The sequence below is a fragment of the Sorex fumeus genome, unplaced genomic scaffold, assembly GCF_029834395.1.
Source record: "Sorex fumeus unplaced genomic scaffold, SorFum_2.1 ptg000047l, whole genome shotgun sequence".
Lineage (NCBI taxonomy): Eukaryota > Metazoa > Chordata > Mammalia > Eulipotyphla > Soricidae > Sorex > Sorex fumeus.
The window spans coordinates 28,186,570-28,194,632 of record NW_026606104.1 but is presented as its reverse complement, the minus strand read 5'-3'; positions in this window follow the sequence as shown (position 1 = coordinate 28,194,632).

Sequence of the window (8,063 nt, the reverse complement as noted above, 5' to 3'; positions counted from 1 at the left end):
GTGATATTCATTTCTTCATTTGCTTGTTTATTCAACAAACATATTCAGAGATATACTATAAATCTTTATATTAAATATGGGCTGGAGCAATAGCACAGCGGTAGGGCGTTTGCCTCACGCGCAGCCAGCCCTGCCGAGCTGGGTTCGATTCCTCTGCCCCTCTTGGAGAGCCAGGCAAGTTACTGAGAGAATCTCGCCCATAAGGCAAAGCCTGACAGGCTATCTGTGAGGTATTCAATGTGCCAAACACAGCAACAACAAGTCTCAAAATGGAGAGGATGAACAACGGGAGGACAGTGTTTGTTTAATTATTTAGTATGTATAGCATGTATCTTAAGTTTTTATAAATGTCTGTAGCACTGTAGCATTGTCCTCCCATTGTTCATCGATTTGTTTGAGCGGGCCCAGTAACCTCTCATTGTGAGACTTGTTGTTACTGTGTTTGGCATATTGAATACGTCATGGGTAGCTTGCCAGGCTTTGCTGTCTGGGGGAGATACTCTCGGTAGCTTGCCAGGCTCTCCAGAGGGGTGGAGGAACTGAACCAGCTTGGCTGGGCCGGCCGCACGAAAGGCAAATGCCCTACAACTGTGCTATCGCTCCAGCCCAAATGTAGAGAGAAAAAAAAATTTAGGTCTTATAAGAATTAAAGATAATACACAATTATTCTCGGTACTGTGAGTATGATTATGCATAGACCAAAGACATATTATCTGCTAATCTTATTTTTTCAAAGTCTTACATTAGCAATAATCCTGGGAAAAGTTCTGGACAAAGAATTGTAAGCAGATACAATATGTATATATATATATATATATATGAGATGCAACTGGTGATAACTTGTAATTATATTACATATATGTGTGTGTATATATTTACATACATATATATAATTTTGTAACCAAGGCATTTAAGTCCAAGGCCATTGGGTTATATTTTCCCATGTATTATCTTTCCTTGTCATAGCATTTTCAGAGGCCATGTATAACAGATGCTGAACATGAAATATCAATAAGAAATGAACTGAGTTAGGATAAGCCATTGATATTTGAACGTTTGTTACTCTAGCTTGACTATTTTGTGCTGTTAAGCATGATGAGATTACTCTGAAATGATATAGGAAGTGTTGATTGAAATATAAAGGCTATAGTTTATCAACTCAGACAGTTTCTTGACTTCAAGAAACCAAGGATATCAATTCAGAAGTATTGCATATTATGCAAATGTAACATTCAGTTCTGTGATGACTGCTTCTGTTGGTAAAAGATGAAAGAATGTTCTGCATTTCTGATAGTCACATTTTCCTATAGATTATTTTTCTTCCTTGAAGATGTTTCAGATATTCATGCTGTACAGGCAATTTCAGTGCTCATTTTTTATAGACTCTCCAAGCTCTTCTATTTTATTTTATATTTCTAGTTTCAGATTTTTATAAAATAATGTTTTTAACTTGAATAAGCTTCAGTTTTTTCACAAATACCTAGACCCAACACTATCTGAATTTTATATTGCTACTGCCTCTAACGTAGCTCTAAGAAATATGTTTGTTTGTTCCATGCTATTTATCTTACTCTACAAGATTAAACCAGATAAAAAGGTTTCTTCTTTCCTTATGGCATAAGAAATTATGTGAATTTTCTCCATTCAAGCAAGATGTTTCCTTTTGTTAAATGTTTAAGCCATTGCTTTTCTTTTCTTCACTCATTTTCAATAATCCTTGTTTGCAAAGACAGGAAACTGAATGTCCACACAGAAACAATAGGCACATTCACAAATTTGTGAACATACATAGAAAGTACATTTTATGATCTGAAAAGGGCTTTTTACCTCATCACTTTGTAGACACTCTTACTACTATACTAATATCTACAAAATTCTTCTTCTTCCTCCTCCTCCCCCTCCTCCTCCTTCTCCTCTTCCTCCTCCTCCTCCTCTTCTTTCTCTTCCTCGTCTTCCTCCTCCTCTTCCTCTTGTTCTTCCTCTTCCTCTCCAATTCCTCCCTCTCCTCCTCCTCCTTGCTCTTCTTTCCTCTTCCTCTTCTGGGCTACAAATTTCTAATACATAGGTCAGTCATTTTAAGGTGAGCCATCTATCTCATCTCAAAGGTCACATGTTTACTCTACAGTAAATTAGCTGAATTGTTTAAAACACATGAAGATGTATTTTTGGGGTCAAAGCCACACCCTGTGACCTATTAGTTGCAATAAATTCTATATCTGTGTGATAACTAGGTACCTTTCTTTTTTCAAAATACTTTACTTCGCAAATCATAAGGATTATAGCATGAAACTGGTTAACATTTTCCTAGGTAGCTTGATTTCTATGTAAAATCTTCTAAATCTGTATTCTGATAACTGAATGGCATCAGGAGTATTGAGGAGACACCTGAAAAAATATAGTTAAATATTTTGCATGCAGGTAGTAACATAGGCACTCTTTTCAAAGCTATGATAAAGTACTCTATTCTTTATTTAAACTCTTATAATCACTCTTCCTTTTATCTAAAGAACCACATTTTTAGAGGAAGCAAAATTCTAAAAAAAAAATTGTCAACTTTCAAGTTTGTTTTTCTTCTTAAATGTGAGAAAGAAGGGAGAGTAGGAGGTTTTTCAAATTACTATAAATGGGGCTTTTAACCTAAAAGTTGATTCCTCAGCAGAACAGTTGAGATAACTAATTAAAAGAATAAAGCTGAGGCATTTTCTTGTTGAAAATTTAGTGGCTCTGAGTGACTGGGTCTCAACTGCATCAGTATGTAGAATATAGTCATCAATCTGTTGTATTTACACATATCAGAAGGTTTTAATGAAACAATTAGTTGTATTAAAGCTTAACCCTCTGTTCTTCAAAATATCCCAAGGATGAAATAATATAGAGAAAAATTTTAAATATTCTGCTTGTTGAATTGTTTCTCATTCAGATAAAGATGTTAGTACAGGGAATCCAGTCAAATGTGTGAAAAGTATATAAATCATTGTTATACTTTCATAGAGTAAGAATATAATCAGACTATTATAGAAGTACTGTAAAAATTTCTTTTATTATTATTATTATTATTATTATTAGTGAAACACCATGAGGTGCAGTTGTAGAATTACAGATTTTTGTGCTTGGGTTTCAGTTATACAATGATTGAGTACTCATTACTCCAACATTGCCCATTCCCCATCTCCAATGCTCCGAGAATCCCTACCACCCCCCACCTGCTATCCCACCCCATCCCTGTGACAGGGCTTTCACTTTTGTTCTCTGTCTCCTTTTGGGTGTTGTGGCTTGCAAAAGAAGCATTGAGTGGCAATCATGTTTATTGTATAGTCTACTTTCAGCATGCATCTCTCATGCTGGGAGGATTCTCCCAACAACCTTTATTTGGTGCCCCCTTCTGTATCTGAGCTGCCTTCTCCCTCAGCATGTGTGACTGGCCTCCAAGACATAGAGTGAACCTCCTGGTACTTATCTTGCCTATTCTTGGGTGTTAGTCTCCCAATATGTTACATTATGTTCCACAGATGAACGCAATCTTTCTATGTCTGTCCCTCTCTTTCTGACTCATTTCACTTAGCATGATACTTTCCATGTTGTACCACTCTTATGTAAATTTCATGACTTCATATTTTCTAAGAGCTGCATAGTTCTCCATTGTGTAGATGTACCAAAGTTTCTTTAACCAGTCATCTGTTCTGGGTCATTCGGGCTTATTCCAGATTTTGGCTATTGTGAACAGTGCATCAGTGAACATAGAAGTGCAGATGTCATTTCGACTATACTTTTTTGCCTCTCTGGGGTGACTACAAAGACAATATACAGAATGGGAAAAGATATTCACCCAATACCCATCCAATAAGGGGTTGATCTCAAGGAAATACAAAGCGCTGGTTGAACTTCACAATAAGAAAACATCCAACCCCATCAAAAAAAAAATGGAATGATGAAATGAACAGAAACTTTCTCAAAGAAGAAATCCGAATGGCTAAAAGGCACATCAGAAAATGCTCTACATCACTAATCATCAGGGAGATGCAGATCAAAACAACAATGAAATATCATCTCACACCACAGAGACTGGTCCACATCCAAAAGAACAAAAGCAACCAGTGTTGGCGCGGATGCTGCAAGAAAGGGACTCTTCTTCACTGCTGGTGGGAATGCCAACTGGTTCAGCCCTTTTGGAAACAATATGGACTATTCTCAAAAAATTAGAAATTGAGCTCCCATTTGACCCAGCAATACCACTCCTGGGAAAAAAAACCCTTATTTTTGTAAGGAATGTTGGAAGGCCTTCATTCACTCTTCAAGCCTCACTGTGCATTTGAGAAATCTTATGTGACAAACATATGAAAGGCTTTACTGCTTCTAGAAATCATAAAAGCCATTCAGAATTCACAATAATTGAAACCCTGTGTTTGAAAGAAATGTTAAAAAAAACCTTTACTGAATCCTCACACACATACGAAAATTCACACTAGATTGAGATCTTGCACTTATAGAGAATATGAGTTGGCCTTCATTCACCCTTAACTAAGTCTTAACTAATCATATGTGAATTTACACTGGAGAGAAATTTATGCTTTTAAGTCATGTGGGATGGTCTTCACTCACTGTTCCAGCCTTATCTCACAGATGACAATCCACACTATTGAAATGCTGTGCTTGTAAGAAATGTAGAAAGGCCTTCACTACATTTTCAAACGTTAATCAGCACATGAGAAATCACTTTGGATTAAAATTGTTTTCTGTGTAACAACATTGAATAAGTTGTCTAAATTAGTTGATATTACAGAGTGCCATAGAACATAATAAATTTTTGAATGTATGTACATATACTAATGCTGAAAATATATACAGATTCTGAAATTTTATTAAATGGAAGTTTAAACTGGAGAAAAATCCTTGTAATATGGAGTGTAGAAAATGTGTCAGACAAACTTGTCAAGTCTTATCCACAACATGTGGCTCATGTTGGAGAGGTGCAAGTGATGTGAATGCCTTCAGTTTCTCACTTTTTAGCCTCAAGAATTTTTTCTATATAGATAAATCCTGTAAGTACAGGAAACTGGCAAAGCCCTCAGGCACCTAATTTCCTAGAAGACATGAGAAGAAGACATTTTGGGTGTCTCCCCTCTAAAAATCATTATTATTTCTAAATATTTCTACTATTTCTTTGTGCTGGAGCAATAGCACAGCAGGTAGGGCATTTGCCTTGCATGCGACTAGCCCGGGTTCAATTCCTCTGTCCCTCTCAGAGAGCCGGGCAAGCTACCGAGAGTATCCCCCCCCCCCCCCCCCCCCGCACAGCAGAGACTGGCAAGCTCCCTGTGGCGTATTTGATATGCCAAAAACAGTAACAACAAGTCTCACAATGGAGACGTTACTGGTGCCCACTCGAGCAAACTGATGAACAATGGAAGGACAGTGCTACAGTGCTATTTGAATATATTAACAAAGTTGTTCTTATCTGAAATAAAGTCCTTTGTTAAAAGGATCTAAAGCATATAAGAATTTTAAGACATTTAGACATTATTATCAAGGGAAAGGTTTCAGATATTTATTTGGGAAATTTGTTTAAAATTTGTATTAGCTTGTGAAAGGAGTCCTATTAGTATTGTTACGTGTATAAATTCCAAAAATTTGCAAGCCGAAATGCTTTCAAATATACAAAGTGCTGGAAAATTATGGCCCATAGATGAAATCTGGCTGAACTTTGTTTTTTTTTAATAAAGTTTAACCAAGTATAATTATTTATTTTACATATATTATTGAATGTGTCCTGCAACAGTGGAGCTATGGTGAACATCAAAAAGAATATGACCCACACAGCCTAAAACATCTACAATCTAACATTTAGAGTTAAAAAAAACTCATAAAATATACTCAAATATTACACACAAATATTATACTCAAATATTACACACAAAATTCCTATAGTTCCTTGATAGTGCTCCTCACATCTAACATAGATGATAAGTCCTCATAGCTACAAAAGGATATTTCTGCTTCAACTACTACACACTTACCTTTTAAAAATTTACTCTGTATACTTTTTTCACTTTTTTTTCTTTATTGGTGGGGGGTGCAAAATAGGCTGTACTCAGAACTTACTCCTGGCTCAGCCCTCTGAGATCACTCCTGGAAGCAGGACCAATATATGATGCTGCTGATTGAACCCGGATCAATTATGTACAGGAAAAGCACCCTAACTTCTATTCTATCACTCCATCTTGCAATTTCTTCATTTAACTATATCAATGGTTATATAATAAATATTTTATATGATCGTTATATGTAATAACTGTATGATGTCATTAGTTTCATTAAACCTCCAGAACATATGTATTATTTCTATTTAGAGAATAGAAAAATAGAGCAGCATAAAGATTCTCTAATTTGTTATGGGAATCAATATATGTCCTGATTTATACCACACACTCTATTTTCCTTATGCTTTTTTGCAGAAAAAGATGACTGACTCATACTTTATGTTTAATAGGAAAATAGAGTTTTTGTCACAGATTTAAATAAGCAGTTTGCATTTTGGAGAAAAAAATACCAACAGATATTTTTAGCAGTTCAGAGACAAAATTGAATACAAGATTTTATAAGATAGTAATTTTTTTGACATTTTTCTGAGACTAATAAGGTTAGAGAATTTTAAAAATAAATACTTAAAAATTATATGTAATTAAAGCACATTAAACATTTAAAATAATAATATATTTTATTAAGAAATTAATATAATGATCATTCATATTTCTTGATATATGAAAATATTATGAGAATAATAATAGCCAATAGCCAGTGCTTCCGTCCATCACCCCTGTATGCTAAAGCCTCCTGAGTACCCACACAGCTGGACTTTGGAGAGGTCCCAGGAGCAGCCCTGGCAGGCGAGGACCTCCAGAACCAGCCACAGCCTTGCCGAGACCACTCTTCGCACATCCGGACAAGCCTTGTGCATGAGGGAACGGGCAGAGAAACCGAGGCATGTGAGCCCGGGGGCTGAGATCTCCAAGCTTGTTCGGATCCTCCACCCAGATCCCCCATCTTCCAGTAGGTAGGCGTTATACCCACCAGCTGCTGTCGGGGCCAGGTGGTTCCCGTCAACGGCCAAGACCCAGAGACTATAAAACCCAGCTCCTGGAAGAACGACAGCATTTGCGGACACACCACATCTTATTATCTCATTTTTACTTTGGAAACCTGGCAGGCTACCGAAAGTATCCTGCCCACACGGCAGAGTCTGGCAAACTTCCCATGTTGTAATCAATATGCCAAATACCAGTTACAATGATAGGTCTCATTCTCCTAGCCTTGAAAGAGCATTGAATATGGCTCTTTTAAAATCTCAGGGCTAGGAAGAAGGAGACGTTACTGGTGCCTGCTCGAGGCAATCGACAAACAACAGGATGATTGTGTGTGTGTGTGTTTTTATGAGAATAAAATTTCATAGTTTTATGTATTTTTACATTGTCCTTTATTTTCCAAATTTTATATCATGAGTATTAAATTGGTCTGGGATGAATATATATGTCCTTTAAGTATGATTATAATAACAATTTCATAATCCTGCCTTAGTCTGTCTTTATCCCTTGCACATGTGAAAAGAGAAAAACATCAAAAATGAATTTTCAAAACACAAAAAGACAAAAGTGACAGTCTTACTACCAAGAATTTAAAAGAAATGTTTAATTTTCTTTTGTATTTTATATTATCTGAATTGTAAAAGTATAAATTACTGGTGTAATGGTGAAATATTTGTTTTGAAAAAAATTCTGAAGATTGTCTAACAAAATAAACAGAATATATAATTAAGTACATGAAAGCAGGTAATGAAAGCAATCAAAGTATACAGTGACTAGGGGAAAATTCAGCAGCTGAGTTAATTTCTTGTGCGAAAGTTGCCAGGGAAACTTAAGTTAGTTTTGACTTCCTATCCTCAGCAAAGACATGAAAGCGAACATAACAATTGCCTTTGCAAAATTTCTTGCAATAAATAAAATCAGTTTTAATTGTTTCTTGATTATGAAATACAGGAAATCAGTCGGGGATGCCAACTCCACTTTATT